The 16,831-nt window shown below is 45.7% G+C and overlaps 1 long non-coding RNA gene across 1 annotated transcript in view; it reads left to right on the forward strand.

Annotated features, from left to right (window-relative positions):
* LOC309857858 overlaps positions 1 to 14,120 on the forward strand; it is a 60,855-nt gene extending 46,735 nt beyond the window's left edge. The window contains exons 2-4 of the long non-coding RNA XR_014307943.1: positions 14 to 314; positions 3,145 to 3,269; positions 13,632 to 14,120. This is a non-coding gene — a long non-coding RNA (uncharacterized lncRNA). The remainder of the gene's footprint in view (positions 1 to 13; positions 315 to 3,144; positions 3,270 to 13,631) is intronic.
* The last annotated feature ends 2,711 nt before the right edge of the window (positions 14,121 to 16,831 follow it).

Consider the following 16,831-nt stretch of genomic DNA (forward strand, 5'->3'; position numbering starts at 1 on the left):
GGACGAAGGGAAGCAACTCCGGGGGCCCGGGCTCCCTGTCCTCCAGGTCCTCCAGCTCGCGGGCGCGCGGGCCTGGGGTTCCACAGCCTGCACGGGGCCAAGTGCGCCGCCTAAGCTGCAGACTTCCGCTTCCCCGCGCTGGCCCCGCGCTGCCAGCCCCCAGCCGCAGGGGAGCTCCGAGCCCCGGGGGCCGCCGCCCTTTGCGCTCCCCCGCGGGTGGGCGGGGCGGAGGGCGGGCCCGCGGCGGACGTGGGTGTTAAGCGGCTGCTCCGGCTGCGGAGCCCGAGCAGCACGCGCGGCCAACTGTCCTGGCGGTGAGCGCAGCCCCACAACCGCCGCTCCGGGGGCGGCGGGAGGGAGCGGGGCGCGACCTTCCCGGGCAGCCCGCGCGCCGTCCACGCGCCCAGGTCATTACGGACGTCTTGGGCCAGTGCTTGTGCCGTCCCCATACCCAGATCGTTACGGGCGCCATGGACCGGCGCTCGCCGGACACTCCGGGGCTCCGCGGCCTCTCCCGTAGAGTCACCTGCCGGGAAGGGTGTCCTCTTTGCCCCGCGGAGCGTCATCAGGCCTCTGGGCACCGCGCCGTCCGTGCTCGGGCCCGAGTGGGGGCGGTTATGAATGGGAGACTCGTGCAGGTTGTTGGGCTGGAGTCCGAGGACGAGAAAGCGGGAAGCAGTCTCCCTCGCGGGTCCTGTGCCCCCGGGATCCGGAGCCTCGGAGCGCGATTGCCTGGCCGGCGTGTTAGCGGGCAGACGGGCCGGCATCTCAGCGCCTTGGGTCCGGCTCTAGTCCTGGGCGGGAGGGCAGCCGGGTAGGCTTGAGCTCCACCAACCCTACCTGGTGGAGCAGGCGGACTCAGAGCGTTCTCCCAGGCGAGAAACTCATTTCTCCTGGGAACTTAAGAAGGCTGTGTGGCTGGCGATTTGTTTGTCTCTCCTGGAGTCGGACCCACCTGTGCTTGCAGGAGAGATAAAGGGGCGCGAAAAGGATTCAGCTTTTCAACTGGCTCAAGTCTGAGTTTTAACTTTTGCTGACCAGTTTTGCCTCCCCCAAGCTGAATGTATTTTTCCAGACTTCTTGAAGCCGCCTTCTTAAACCACACAATAATGTGAGTCCATTGCTGACTTAATCTTGTTAGTTCCCATCACTGTTTATTTAGTATTTTAGTAATTCTCTTGAGTCCTTACTTGTGGGATTTGATGCGTTTAAGTTTGAATTACCAGAGGGGGTTAAATTCACAGCGATGACACATAGTGGGATCTGTGCCTTTCTTATAAACTAAGAAATATTGGCACCCCAAGAATTCAACCGACGGAGAAGCCACATGGGTTAGGCCCTGTATGACTCTCCCCACTTGCCTCCATTTTTCCTTGAAAATGCAGGGTTCGGGGCTTGTTTTTTGCTTTTCTTTTTGGTCAGGTTGGAATACTCTGGAATTAAGCATTGCTTGGTAGGCACAGACCCAAAAGGCAAGACTTGAGTCCTCTGACTACTTAACTTGTATGACCTTGGAAAAGCCCTTGTTTTGTGGCCTCAGTTTTCCATCTGGAAAAGGAAGAGATTGAATTAGGACCCTCATAGCCTTCTCTAGGTGCAGGATGGCCAGAACCTCGTCAACTGTAGTTACTGATACTGCCTCTCCTGTCCTATCAATAACATAAAATGCATGTCTTGTCTGTTTCACTTAGTTGCTTTTTTAAGTCTAGTACTATGCTTTTGTGGTTGCTGGTTTTACATTTTTTTTTTTTTTTTTTTTTTTTGCAAAGTAAGCAAGACTCTTGGTGTCTGATCATTGACAACAGGCGTCAAGTGGTTAAAAAAGACTTCTTAGTGGATAAAATGATTTTCCGCTGTTGTTTAGGTCCACGTTGGCATTCATTAATAACCCAGCTGGCCCACCACCCTCCAAAAGGTGGCTTGAGTGGGAGCACAGAGGTCTTTAGCGTGATGAATAGAAATTGTTCTTTGGTATTGACGGATAAATCACTTACTTAGTTTGAAAACCACACAGAATAGGTTGCTGAATTGGTTATCTTGATATTATGTGTTAATGAGCCACCTTTTTTGTAAAAATCTGTATTTTTAAAGTCCATTTCTCTATGATAGTTGATTTTTGTCTGACAGTTGAGTAGTAGACTCTAGTTTTCCCAAACTTTTTAAGCTCTAGCCCAAACATGCTGAAACGAGATACTAGGAGAGAAGCCTGGTTATCTGAATATTTTACTGGTGCTCCAGTGATTCTTATCAAACAAATTTAGGACACAGTGTTGCTTCTCAAAATGTGATTGGTGGCCAGTCATTATCAGCCTCATCTGGGAGTTTGTAGTAACTGGCAAGGTTTCTGGTCCCACCTGAGGCCTAGCACATCAGAATGTGTATTTTAACAAGGTTCCCATGTGTTTTGTGTACTTGGTTATGGTTGAGAAGGTCTGAAGAGGCCTTTGGTGACCATGACTAATGCTTGGTGCTGTGCTCCGTCTTTCTAAGAAAAGCTGTCCCTTGTGGCTATTTTGATTGCATTTATATTATGATAATTCTATTATTCACCTTTGATATGGGGGGACCTCCAGCTTAAGGGACCTGAGGGCTCATCCTGCTGGTGGATGATCAGGAATTGAGACCCACGCATATGTCACTTAGCAGAACACCTAAGCCATTACTTTCCAGACCTACTGTTTTGTGACCTCCTCAGAGGGACTCAACTCAGGCTGCTGTCTGAATTTAGAACTGAGCTTAGTTGCCTGACAGTTCCACATAGGCCTTGAAGAACTAGTTTGTTATGGCTTGGGTGTCTATGGTATTTGGCATTCACTTGTAAGATTTTCAGAAGGGTTGGTTGAAATGCTCCCTATGAGTGGCTATAGCTCTGATAACTCATGGAAGGGTTTTGACTTGCGAGTTTTTCATGGGGAGATGGTGGGCGAGTAGAAGGCAGGCCAATTGCTAAGCTGCACTGATACCCTCACTGCCTTTTTCTTTCTTCCTTCCTTCCTTTCTTTTTTTCTTTCTTTTTTTTTCTTTTTTTGCAAAAGGGAGAACTGATCTCCCAGCTCCCAGACATTGACGTCCCAGTAACCCGGCAGCAGTTCTAGAGAAAGGCTGCAGAGGCTTCACTGATGGTGAGCTCTGGTCTCCTTTCAGGGATATGAGACACCCATCATAAGCTCTGGAGAGTTGCCTTCCACAGAGACCAGCAGAGGAGTGGGCCAACATGAAGTCCAGTCCTGCCATCCAAGCTGCCATTGACCTCACAGCGGGGGCTGCAGGTAATTCCAGGGGAAACCCATCCTCTAGTCTTGGAGTACCTGCTACAAGTGGGATCCAAGTGAAGGCGTGGTGAAAATATTGCTTTCGTCACTCCCAGAAGGAACATGCTTTCTCCTTGGAGGGAATCCATGTAATCGAAGAGTAATATCGTCTTCTAAGAACGGCAGAAGGTAGAGCAGTTCCCTTACAATAAAACTCTGAGTGTGGGTGCAGGGTGGGAATGTCCTCAGTTCACAGCAGGAAAACCTCACAGCTCAGAGTTGAAGTCCTTTGTCCATTGTCACACAGCTGGCATGTGCAGGTGAAGTGGGATTTCACTCTAAGCCTGGCAATCTTCAGAGCCCTTGTAGTCCAGAATCCTACTATGCCGTCTATCCAGGGAAGTCCTACTTACTGTCCTTATTGCTGCCAAGGCAAGAAAGGGGGACACTCTTTAGAAATGTCTTTGGTAACTGAGGCTGATTTTTGATGGTTTCTAAAGCCCTAAAAAGAAAAGACAGGCCCTAGGATTTGCCAGGGAAGTGTGGGCTGGGCAGGGGCTGAGCCCCAGGGCTGACTGTGGTCTCAAAAGGCACAGATAAATACTCCTGTGCAGCGCTTGCAACACACAGGCCAGTCTTTAGATATATTACCTTTACTCAGCCTGAGAGCAGTAATTAGAAGTCTGTGCGCGGTGACTTGGTTCTCTAGGTTCCTGTGTTATTTTAGCGCCAGAGGAGTAGCGCTGGGATGCTCCTATTTCCCAGAAGAAAACCCTGGTTTACCCTTGCCACTTACACTGATTCGCTTTTTTAAGAAGAAAATTTTTTTTTAATTAACATATAATGCATTATCAGCCCCAGGGGTACAGGTCTGTGAATTGCCAGGTTCTTACACTGACTTTTTTTTTTTTTTAAAGATGTTATTTATTTATTTATTTATTTGACAGAGATCACAAGTAGGGAGAGAGGCAGGCAGAGACAGAGGAAGGGAAGCAGGCTCCCCGCTGAGCTCAGAGCCTGATGCGGGGCTCGATCCCAGGACCCTCGGATCATGACCCGAGCAGAAGGCAGAGGCTTTAACCTACTGAGCCACCCAGGTTCCCCTTACACTGACTCTTATAAGGGCCTCAGTTCCTGGGAGTGGAGAGGCCAGAGGGGTGAGTTGCCTGTTTTCCTCCTATCCAGTGGGACCTCCCGGGTCACCAGATTAGGTGCAGCCAAGGGCCACCCTCGTCATCCCATCATTCCCTTAACTTTGAAAAAGAAGTTACAGATTAGAGAACAAAGTATTTTCTCCTGAACCAAAGGTCAATGGAGGTAGGCTAATTGAGAAAGGCTATAGACAGTGCATTACAGACTGATAAGAAGTACAGGAACCAGCTTCCAGTTTAGAGACCACAGGAGTGTCCTGGCCCAGGAGGAGGGGAAACTAAGGGTGGCCTAGGTGTCCATTGGCTTCTTGCCTGCTGAAGGCCTTGGTTCAGTTCCATACAAGCTGCAGCTGGTAACCCATGGCCCAACCAATGGCCCCATGCACCGCTCCCACCCCCATGCCAACCCCCAGGCCATATTGGGATGACCCTGACCATGGCAACAGTGGCCCCATTTGCCTGCCTCTGGCACCCTCTTAACGATCCTGCAAATGCTCTGAGTTCAGTTTTTGTCTTTACCATAGGGTGGTATTTAACTACAGGAGAGATTCTCAGCTTTTGGAATTAAGTGTCTGTCAGTCAGTCTGCCAAAGACGTAGAATCTGTTGTGATCAAATTTTCTTTCTCCTGGAAAGGCATTTCTGTGTGGACAGGTATTTGGGTGCGACTTATGTGCTTTACAGTAAATTTTACAGATACAGATAGCAATTGTATTGTTGGGAGTCTGGTGTGTAAGGCATTGCGGGCATGTTTTTTTTAAATATTACCATGTTTTGGGCCTGTCTACATATGGCCTTTAATTCTCCTGATAAGTAGTTGGGATTTTTTCCTGCCCTGGTCTCAGGGGATCACCCATCACTGCTGTAGCATGGCCCTGCAGCATCTGACTTTGGGGGACAACAGGCTCCTTGGCAGGGGTCCGTGCCAGGTGGACCTGGCTGGTGAGGGGTGAGAGGTGAGGGACTCTGGCTGGCAGGGGAGGCTTGTGTTAGTGACCTGAGAACTTCTACTTGGACGCGCTTGGCATGCAAACGGGAAGCCATAGCCCCACTTTGGATGGGTGGCAGTCCCCCAGTGTGGAGCTAGGAGGGCCTGCAGAGACCTTTGGATCTGATGCTCACTGTATAGTGTAAAGGACACCCTGAGAGGCCGAGTGCATTTGCCCATGATTGTGCAGCTAGATGGTGTCCAGACAGGGCTAGGACGTTGGTTCCTTGGTTCCCTGACTGGTGCTGTTATTGTCTTTGTTTTAAAACTCCATAATGGTGGCTCCGTAGCTCAGGGGTTAGTGCACTGGTCTCGTAAAACTCCATAATGGGCAGCAGCCCTCCTGGGGGTGGAGGTTAATCTCAAGCCTCTGCTGCCAGCTGTCTGGATTGGGACATTGGGCCTCGTGGACTGAGGTGATCTCGGTGTAGTATACACATGTTCTTTTCCGTGTCCCTCCTTTTCTTTGAAATAGACCTCCCCCATCCAGCAGGTTTTTGGGCTAGTTCATCTGCTATAAAATGCTGGGAAGCTGGCACTACCTGTCTGCTAGTGTAGGAGAAATTCCAGAAATTCCAAGCAGCTAGGATGGGGGAGGATTTGAAGAAGATAGGTCACTGTATAATGTTGAAATGAGACAGTGTGGAGCTCAAAAGTTAAATTCCTTCATAGGAACCTTGGTATCCCTTTAAAATATGGTAGGTTTTTTTTCTTCTTTCTTTTTTAAAAAATTTTTTAAATACAGTAGTGTTTTGACAACTATGACCCGCCCCTTGCTTTGATATTGTTGCTGTATGCCTTAAGTAGCCTAGCTTCTCACTGTGACCCAGATCATTGATGTTTGTCCTCTCGTGCCAAAATTCATGATTCTCCTGGCCCTTTGGATGTCTTCTTTGGAATAATGTCTATTCAGGTCATCTGCCCATTTTTAAATCAGAATGTTTAGATATGTTTTGTTATTGTTGGTGTTTTTTTGATGTTGACTTACAGAAGTTCCTTATATATTTTTAATATTAACCCCTGGTCAGATGCATCATCTGCAAATATCGTCTCCTGATGCATCATTTGGAAATATCCCCTCCCATTCAGTAGGTTGTCTTTTTGTTTTGTTGATGGTTTCATTCACTCTGCAGAAGAGTTTTATTTTAGTGTAGTCCCAATAGTTTGCTTTTTTTTTTCCCTCACTTCAGGAAACCTATCTAGAAAAACGTTGCTAGGCCCATGTCAGAAGTCTTACTGCCTATGTTTTCTTTAGTTTTTTGTTTGCTTTATGTTCAGTTTTATGCAATTTTATTGTTTCAGATCTCACATTAGGACTTTAATCCATTTTGAGTTTTTTATTGTGGATGGTGAGAAAAAGTTTCATTCTTTTGGATGTAGCTGTTCAGTTTTCCCAATACCATTGAGAGAGGAGACTGTCTTTTTCACCATTGCATATGGCTTCTTCTTCTTTGTGGAGTAATTGACCCTGTAAGTGTGGGTTTTTTCCTGAAACTTTTTATTTATTTATTTTTAAAGCTTTTATTTATTTATTTGACAGAGATGACAAGTAGGCAGAGAGGCAGGTAGAGAAAGAGGGAGGCAGGCTCCCCACTGAGCAGAGAGCCTGATGTGGGGCTTGATCCCAGGCCCCTGGTTTCATGACCTGAGCCAAAGGCAGAGGATTAACCTACTGAGCCTGCCAGGCACCCCTGAAACTTTTTTTTTTTAAAGATTTTATTTATTTGGGGCGCATGCGTGGCTCAGTGGGTTAAAGCCTCTGCTTTCCGCTTGGGTCATGGATCTGGGGTCCTGGGATCGAGCGCAGCATCCGGCTCTCTGCTCAGTGGCGAGTCTGTTTCCTCCTCTCTCTCTGCCTGCTTCTCTGCCTACTTGTGATCTCTGTCTGTGAAATGAATGGATAAAATCTTAAAAGAAAAAACAAAAATCTTATTTATTTGACAGAGACGACAAGCAGGGGGCAGTGGCAAGGAGAGGGCAAAGGAGCTTCCCCACAGAACAGAGGAAGCCTGATATGAGACTCAATCCCAGGACCCCGGAACCATAACCTGAGCTGAAGGCAATCACCCCACAAACTGAGACACCCAGGTGCTCAGTGTGAGTTTATTTCTGGGCCTCTGTTCTGTGCTTTTCATGTATGTGTCTCTTTCTGTGGCACTACTGTACTGTTTTGATTACTACTGCTTTGTAGTGTTTATTTTTTTTTGGAAGGAAAAGGTTTAATTTAAAGATTCAAGATTCACATCAATATTAATGATAAAGTTACCTTTCTCTTGATAAGAGCTCAACTTTTGCCTTTCTCATTTTAACATTTCTTGCCATATTTTTTCCTGTGTTTTTCTGTTACTTTCACCCCATCTCCTCCTGTCTATTGTCCTATTGATGCATTCCCTCCCTCTCCCCAGTAGTTTACACTCGATCTTTAGCAAAAGGCCAAGAAGTGATCCCCAGTAGTTTAGAATCTATACTTATACATAAGCTACAACGATTAAATTCATTTTAACACACTCTTTAACTTTACCAACATTTAGGTAGTATCCGTAACCCTTCTTTTCCTATATGCCCCAAGAGCACTGTTAGCTGTTCATCTTCCTGAGTAGAAATGTGGCATTTTATTTTCCTGTTTTCCTTTTTTGATGTGGGAGAAAGATAATCTACATTGTGTGTATGTGTTTATAGTCACCCTAGATTGCTAAAGTATATCCTCCAGTGATTCTTTCAAAGAGGGTATGCAAGAAACAAACTGTGAATTCTTTCATATCAGAAAATGTCTTTGTTTTACCTTCAAAATAAAATGCCACTTTGGCTGGATGTAGGATTCGAGGTTTAAATGTTTTCCCCTGCAGAAATTTTGTGTTACTGCCCCATTTCCTTCTAGCATCTATAGTGTCCAGTAAGTCTGCTGTCAGTCTGATTCTTGTTCCTTTGTAGGTTCACGCTCCTCTTTATGGAAGATTTTATGATTTTTTTAATCCTTGGAATTTGCAGATTCCTAGGAGTCTCTATTCATCAATCTTACTGAGTACTTGGTAAGCACTGACAGTCTCAAGACTTGAATTTTTCTGGGCACCTGGGTGGCTCAGTTGGTTAAGCAACTGCCTTTGGCTCAAGTCATGATCCTGGAGTCCTGGGATCCAGTCCCACGTCCCGCTCCCTTCTCAGAGCGTGGTCTGCTTCTCTCTCTGACCCTCCCCCCTCTCATGCATTCTCTCTCTCTCTCTCTCTCTCTCATAAATAAATAAAATCTTAGAAAAAAAGACTTGAATCTTTCTTTAGCTCTGGGAAGTTTTCTTCAATTATTAATTATTTCCTCTGCTTCATTCCCTTTATTATCTTTTTCTGGAATTCCTGTCAAATGGATGTTGGAGCTTCTGGATCTCTCCTCTATATCTGGATCTTTCTTTATTATCTCTTTGGCCCTTTGCATTGTAACCTTAGAACATTCTTCAAGTTGATCTTCTAGATCATTCCTTGTCTCTTCAAGTATGTCTCTTCTGCTATTCAGAGCATCTATGGAGTTCTTTATTTCCAAGACAGCTGGATGATAATCTTTAATATTTCTAATCCCCTCTTTTATCTCTTTGAAGTTATTAATTCACTTCTTCTAAAATTTTTTTCTCTTATATTACCTGTTTCTTTAGTTGTTGGCACCTTTGTTTGCAGAATTTTGTGTCTGTTTTCCTTCAAACTATAGTGATTCCTGATGGGCGTCAGGTGATTCCTCATGGGAGTACTCAAATTTGTACATAAATGCCTATTCTGCTTACCAGAACTTATCTCTAGTGACTTTGAGGGAGAGGCCAAACACAAGGTTAGACAGACTGTCCCAATTCCTTGATATGTCAGCATATCTGTTTCCTCTTTATTCTGGAGTTTTTGTTCCATCCAACGTTTCACCAATTTTCATCTAAGTCCCAAGCCACATAATTTTAGGCAATTTCTTTAAGTCCATTGGAGGCGTCTCTTTTCTCAGTCAGGAAGGCAAGTCTTTACATGTTCTACTTCAGAGTCCTCTCCTTCGTCCCCCTATAAACCTACTTCCGTTTCCGACCCTGAACTTTCTTCCTCCTCTGGCTCAGAATCTTCTACTTCTTTAGTTACAATAATCTCCAAGGCATCTTTGGTCATTTCCTCAACTCCATGCTTCATATTTACCACAGTATGGCATTGGAAGATGGAATCCTTTCCTCACATTATTCCAAAGCCACCTCTTTTCCCTTCTTCCGCGCCTTCAAGCCTCCTTCCTCCCTCCTCTTCTAACTCTGAGCCGTCTTCCTGTCGAGGGTTTCTTTTTCCTTCCAACTGAAGATCCTTCCTCCCGAGTCTCTGAGTTCTTCAGCTCCTCTGCCCAGCAACCTTTAACTCTTTAACAAATAGCTCAAGCCATCACCAGTTTCCTCCCCAGTTCCATGCTTTGAGTTTACTAGTTTTATCTACTTTTTCTTGAATTTGTATCTTCCTCCTTCCTTTTTTCATTTTGTGGGAGTGTATCTTTCAGTAATTCTTTCATAAATGATCTCTGGCTGGTAAATTTGATGAGTCTTTACATATCAGAAAAGGCCCTTCACCACCCTTAAGGCCTAAATGCTCATTTAACTGGATATAGAATTTAAATTCAAAATCACTTTCCCTTAGAATGTTGAAGACATTAACTCCATTGCTTACTAATATTCAGTGTTGCTGATGAAAAGACTGCTGCCAATGCAAGTCTTGCTCCTTCATCTTCTCTGGAGGTTTGTAGAATATTTGCTTTATTCTTTAAACTGAGAGGGATTTTTTCCCCCATCTTTGCTTTGACCAGTTTGTCCTCTTCAATGTCTCTCTTCTCTCCTGTTTCTTCTGTTGGATGCTCTGTCTCTGCGTCCCTCAACTGTATTGCTTATGGCTTCTTCCCCACTTCCCATGACTTTGTGTTTTTGTGATTCATCATGGGGCAATTCCTTGCCTTGGTTTGTCTTGTATGCTTTAGCTTCATCTAATTTGCTAGTTACTTCTTTTCTTCTAAAAATCAAATTTTCAATATTCTCAACTATTTTAGAGTGTGCTGCTTCTGTTTTCTTAATCCTGTTTTTTATGTGACTATATCTTTTATTTGTTACTACTCCTTTTTGGTATGAGAATTCTTTGGATTTTTCATTCTAAAGTTTCCTTCAGGTCCTATTTTAAAAAGGATTTTAAGTTATTTACTTGAAAAAGAGAATGAGTGCAAGTGTGAGCGGAAACAGTGGGGGGAGAGGCAAGAGGGGCAGAGAGAGAGAGGGAGAAGCAGGCTCTCTGCTGAGCAGGGAGTCGGATGTGGGCTTGGATCCCAGGACCCTGAGGTCATGACCTGAGCTGAAGGCAGATGCTTAACTGAGTCACCCAGGCACCCCTCCTTCAGGTCATTTTTAAGAAATTGTCTTATCTTTTCTACCACTAAGTCCAGGTTTTCCATCAAGCCTTTAAACTTCCTCATGATAACTATTGACATGTCTCTGCATTTTCAGTCTAATACCTGAGCCATCTTCTGGTCAGTTTCTGTCAACCGAATTCTTTCCCTATGGTGATATTTTCCTATTTCTTTGTGAAAGTCTAGTAATTCCTTCCTTCCTTTCTTTCTCTCAAGATTTTACTTTTAAGCAATCTTTTTTCCCAATGTAGGGCTCGAACTTCCAACCCTGGGATCCAGAGTTGCATGCTCTTCTGACAGCCAACCGGGCATGCCATGTCTAGCGATTTCTGACTGTACATGAGACACTGTTGATAAGTATTCACAACAGAAGTATTTTATTTTTCTAAAGAGTAATTTTTGTTTTTTCCGGCCTGCTAAACTCTCCCAAACTAAAAAATATTATATACATCTATATATATACATATCATCCAGTGAGAGTCTTCATCTTCAAGGAAGTTATTTGCAGAGCAGTATTTGTCTTCAGCACAACTGTGTCTCAGTGCCTCAAAAAGGGATCCAGCCTGAGGACACATACACACGCTCGCCTGCACGCGTGCCAAAGGCTTTGTAGTATATCTAGAAATCTGGGATTGCAATACCTCTATCTTTGTTGTTCTCAAGATTGCTTTGGCTACTCAAGAACATTTGTACTTCCATACAAATTTTAGGATTATTTGTCTATTCTTTGAAAAATGCTGGTGGTATTTTGGTAGGGATTGCTTTGAATCCATTGATTTGCTTTGGGTAACATGGACATTTTAACAATGTTTGTTCTTCCAATTCATAATCATGGTAAAATGTTCCATTTGTGCTGTCTTCAATCTCTTTATCATTGCTGTATAAGTTGTAGAAAACAGGTCTTTTACCTCCTTGGTTAAGTTTATTCCCAAGTCTTTTATTCTTTTTGTTGCAATTATAAGTGGGATTGTCTTCTTAATTTCTTTTTCTGCTACTTTGTTATTAGTGTAACAGAAATGCAGTAGATTTCTGTATATTTTATATCCTCCAAATTACTTCATTTATCAGTATTTATTTATTTGACAGAGAGAGACATGTGGCAAGAGACAGAACACAGCAGGGGAATGGGAGGGGAAGAAGCAGGCTTCCCTGCCGAGCAAAGAGCCTGATATGGGTCTGGATCCCGGGACCCTGGGGTCATGACCTGAGCCAAAGGCAGATGCTTAATGACTGAGGCACCCAGGCATCCTCTTCATTTATCAGTTCTGATACTTTTTGTTTTTGTTGTTGTTGTTGTTTGTGAAGTCTTCTTTGTGTGAAGTTCTTTTTTGTAAAGTTTTCTTTATTTAAAGTAGACTTCATGTCCACTGTGGTAAACAATGAGGTGCTTGAATTCATGACCATGAGCTTAAGACCTGAGCTGATAGCAAGAGTTGGATGCTTAATCAGCTGAGCCACCCAGGTGCCCCTAAGGTTTTCTGTATGTATTATCATGTCCTGTGAAGATAGTGACAGCATAACTTCTTCCTCACCAATTTGAATGTGCTGCTTCCAGTTGGTGACCAGAGAAGAATTAGGCACAAACTAGTCAGCTGCAAAAGACTGGGAGCAGGGGACAAAGGTCGAAAAGGACTGCTGCCCCGAGCAACTCCACAGTCTCACTTTTATTGGATAGAAAATAATAGCCAACAGGATTGATGAAGGTCAAAGGTTAATCTTGTCTTGCAGACTAGCAAGGAGGATAAAGTTTATAGTTAACCAAACACATTCATAGGACTCCTCTAACTAACAAGGGCGCTTCTGGGAAGAGAAAGGAGTGACAATGGATAAGGGAAGCAGGCGTTTTCATTCCCCCCTGAGCTGACTGGGCTTTCCGGGGTGCTCCGCTTCCCTGACGCAGGCGGCATTCAGCCCTGGGCGGGCCTGGTGTTCCCGACTGCCTGGCTTCCGTGAAGGGGCGGCCTTCCACCCTGAGCGAGCCCGGCATCCCCAGCTGCCCAGCTTCGTGGTCTTATATCATCCTTCTCCCCAAAGACCTGTTGTCAGTATATGTATTTCTTAAGGCCATATCTAAATGTGCTTGGTAACTAGTAAAATCCTCCAGGGGTTACAGTTTAAGTAACAAATTGTTCTGAGGGGCAGCAGCATGAATGCCTTGTATTTCTCGTGTGATTGCTGTGGCTAGGACTTCTAGTACCATGTTAAATAAGTGGTGAATATGGACATCTCTGTCTTGTCTCTAATCATAGAGGGAGAACTGTCAGCTTTTCCCCATTGAGTGTGATGTTAGCTGTGGGTTTATTATGCTGAGGTGTGTTCCCTCTAAACCTGCTCTGCTGAAATCCATCCATTTCATGGTGTACTTTGTCAAATGCTTCTCTGTATTTGAGATGTTTATGGCTTTTGTCCTCTTGCTAATTGGTGCATTCCACTGATCAATTTCAGAAAATTGAAACCACCATTGCATCCCTGGAATAAAGCCTGTTTGATCTTGCTGAAGGATTTTCTTTCCTGTATTGTTGAATGCCATTTGCTGTTATTTTATTGAGGGGGATTTTTGCAACTGTGTTCATCAGACAAGTTAGCTTGTAATTTTTTTTTGTACTGTCTTCACTTTTGAGGTCAAAATAGTGCTGGCCTCCTAGAATGAATTTGGAAGTTTTCTACTTTTTTTGGAATGCTGTTTGAAGGATAGGGATTAACTCTCCTTTATGTTTCATAGAATTCACCTGTGAATCCATCTAGTCCAATTTCGTTTGTTGGGAGGTTTTTTTTTTTTTTTTGATTACTGATTCAATGTCATTATTAGTAATTGGTTCAAATTTTTTTTCTTTTACTTTATTTTTCCTTTAGATTTTATCTATTTACTGAGCATAAGCAGGGGGATCAGCAGACAGAGGGAGAGGGAGAAGCAGTCTCCCCACTGAGCAGGAGCCCAATTAGGGGCTCGACCCAAGACTCTGGGATCATGACCTGAGCTATCCAGGTGCCTGACGGGGCAGCTCTTTGACACCTTGAAAGTGAAGATGCAGACATTCCCTGACCTGTACCGGGGCCTCACCGACTGCTGCCTGAAGACCTACTCCCAGGTGGGCTTCCGCGGCTTCTACAAGGGGACCAGCCCAGCGCTGATCGCCAACATCGCCGAGAACTCGGTCCTCTTCATGTGCTACAGCTTCTGCCAACAGGTGGTGCGGGAGGTGGTTGGATTGGAGAAGCAGGCCAGGCTGAGGTGAGTTGTGGGCACTAACACTTTCTTCCTTTGTTTAGAAAGAAAATGTTGTTGCCCAGTCAAAATTTTTATGATACCTTATGGGAAGAGTGTTTCCTTTTTTAAAATAACCACATTGTTTCTGATTGTGAAGTTGTCATGTAAAACTTGCAGAAGACTGGTCAGTAATGCACCGTGAATAAGGAGGTGCCCTTACGTGCTGCTGTTCTTCAGGAAGATGCTTTTCAGATGCCCTGGTGGTACTGCTTCTCTTGTGGGCACCAGGGCTAGACGGGAGCCACAGGTGCAACTTGTGAGCCGAGCTTTGGGTTCCCCTTCATCAGAGTACAGAGGACTGGAAGAAGCTGCCTGAGCCAGAAAGGCTGGAGAGCAACTTGGAATTTTAGGAGGAGCTGGAAGCGTCTGTGAAGATGCGGATGGACTGACTGTTTGGCCAAGTCGGCCCAAACATCAGACTTCAGCTTGTGCCGCGTCCTCCCTTGCATATTTATTTACACAGAGACCATAGAGGATTCAGGAACCACTGGCCATGTGTAGCACTCCCTTTTTTGAACGTTGATTTATTTTAAATCATTGAAAATTGTATCAGGATAATGGTTGGGCAGATAGCTGTATGGGTTGTTTCGGTAGGAACTGGAAACGCATTTGCAACTCCGGTCCCACCCGACTGTAGGCCCCTTCTGTACAGAAGTGTTCTCTGGAGACGCCTAGTGATCTCAAAGACGTGCCCTTTTGTAAGCAGGGTTTTTTCTTCACGGATGGAACGTGTTTTTTAAAGGCATGGGACTGGATGGAATCACCCAGGGAGATGGCATTATGGTTTCCAGAACCTTCTGGCACAGAAGTGTCATGAATAGGAAAAGGAAGTAAAGCAATAAGCAGGAGAGAAACCAGGAGAGTGTGGGATCTCATGCTAGAGACTGACATAACACTGTAGCGACTGTCACTCTTCCTGCTAGAGGGGGACACTTTCTCTGGGACAAGATGGGACGTTTAGGTCCCCTGCAACATTCCCAGAGAAGGATGCCTTATGGAGAAGATGGAGGTAGGAAGTAGCCACATGAGGTCCTGGAGGAAGTCCTACAGCCAAGAAGCCATTCTGTTTCATGTGTTCTCACCCCGTACCCTCCTCTCCCGTCCTGGTGAGGCAAGAGGGAGCTGCGTCTTCATCCCACAGAATGGCGTTTGCTTATTACCTGGCAGGGAAACACTACCTTAGAGTTGATGGAGCTGGGGCACCCACACCTGTCCTGTTTTATTCATCCCTCCTCATGATCCTATGAGAGCAGCAGAGCTCTCCCTGCTGTTTTTTTTAAAGATGGGGACTCCAACTTGCAGATACTGGCTTAGGATCCTATTACTTGAGCTCATAACTGAGCACAGGACCCAGAGCTGTGTCTTACGAGTCCCCATCCAGAACTCTTGCCCTAAGACCAGAGTCGGGACTCTAGACTGTGGTAGGGGTCAGGTCTAAAAGAAGACCTGGTCAGTAGAGGCAATGAAAGGAAAGCACTGCTTGGAAGAGCCTGCCGTGAATTTCAGCAATGATACCGTAAATATTTGCATGTCCTTGGCTTGAATGCCACCCCGAGTAGAGTTCTCCTTTGACCTTTGTCCACATGGGGTCCTAACACAGCAGGAGGGTTCAGGTACAGGTTTGTTGAATGGGAGATAACCAGCTGATTCTTACCAAATCCCATCCTGTGCCTGTTGCGGTTTCAGTTCTGGGTCTAACGCCTCTCCTGCAGGTGCAGCCTGGGGCCTCGTGTGCCTCACTGGGCGCCCAGGTAGCGGAGAGGACTCAAACTCCACTGCAGGTGTGCTTTGACCTTGCTGTTGCACTGGAACAGCGTGCTCATACTCAGGCCCCCGACTCTTAGGCTGAAGGGCTTCCACACCGATCGATGCCATCTTTGTTCCCGCAAACCTGGCCGTTCTGGCTGCTGGTCAGCAAATTGACAAAGGGTGCCCGAGGGAAATGAAGTGCATGTGCTCGGTCTGTTAGGCTTTTGCTCACGGTTTGGGGAAAGCTTGGGAGAGGATCTCCGTAGTCGGGGAGGTGGTCGCTTCACGGGGGTGTGGCGTCCTGGTGGTTAGGTGACTCAGGCTGCTGGCTTGACAGGTGAGAGTCAGGGAGCCAGTCGTTCTGTGAGCAGCTCACTCTTCCTGCCCAGTCCCAGGTGCCAGCAGAGCTCTTGTGACCAAACACTCAGGAGTTGGAAGGGATCTTATTTTCTGACCCTTGTGAACGCTCAAGAGAATTCCTGACAGTTGATCTCTCAGACTTTTCCCCGTATTTTTGAACTCTGATGGGACCTCGCTTTCACAGCCCTGCTGGTGACTGTGGCTGGTGGTACCAGACCCTCCTGTGGTGAAATGAATGCTTGTGTTCCCTGCATTTGCTTCTCCGTTTAGATTCCCGGTGTAGCCATTTTACCTCCAGCCCTGGAGCTTGCTGACCCCTCCTTCACCCCCTCCTCCCCCGTCCTCGCTCCTGCTGCCCTCTGTGGCTGAGGTCAGGAGTTCATTGCAATGAGCAGCTTTTGGTTAAAGATTTATTCTGAGCTTTCATCTGCAACAGTTACCTTGTACATGTGGTTGTTCCAGGTTGGATTTGGGGCATGCAGGGATGGCCCCAGAACCTCGCTTTATGAAGCTTAGTGGCAGATACGCCGAAGTATCGTGATGGTGTGTCTTTGGGGTTGTGGCTTCTGCATAGAGGCTTAGGCGTGGGGGATACATTCCGTGTGTGTCGCCATGACTATGACTAATAAAAGGAGCTAGATCTTGCAGTCAGGCAGATCCAGGTCTGAATCCTAGC

The sequence above is a fragment of the Mustela nivalis genome (genome assembly GCF_964662115.1).
Source record: "Mustela nivalis genome assembly, contig: HAP1_SCAFFOLD_1459, whole genome shotgun sequence".
Taxonomy (NCBI): Eukaryota; Metazoa; Chordata; class Mammalia; order Carnivora; family Mustelidae; genus Mustela; species Mustela nivalis.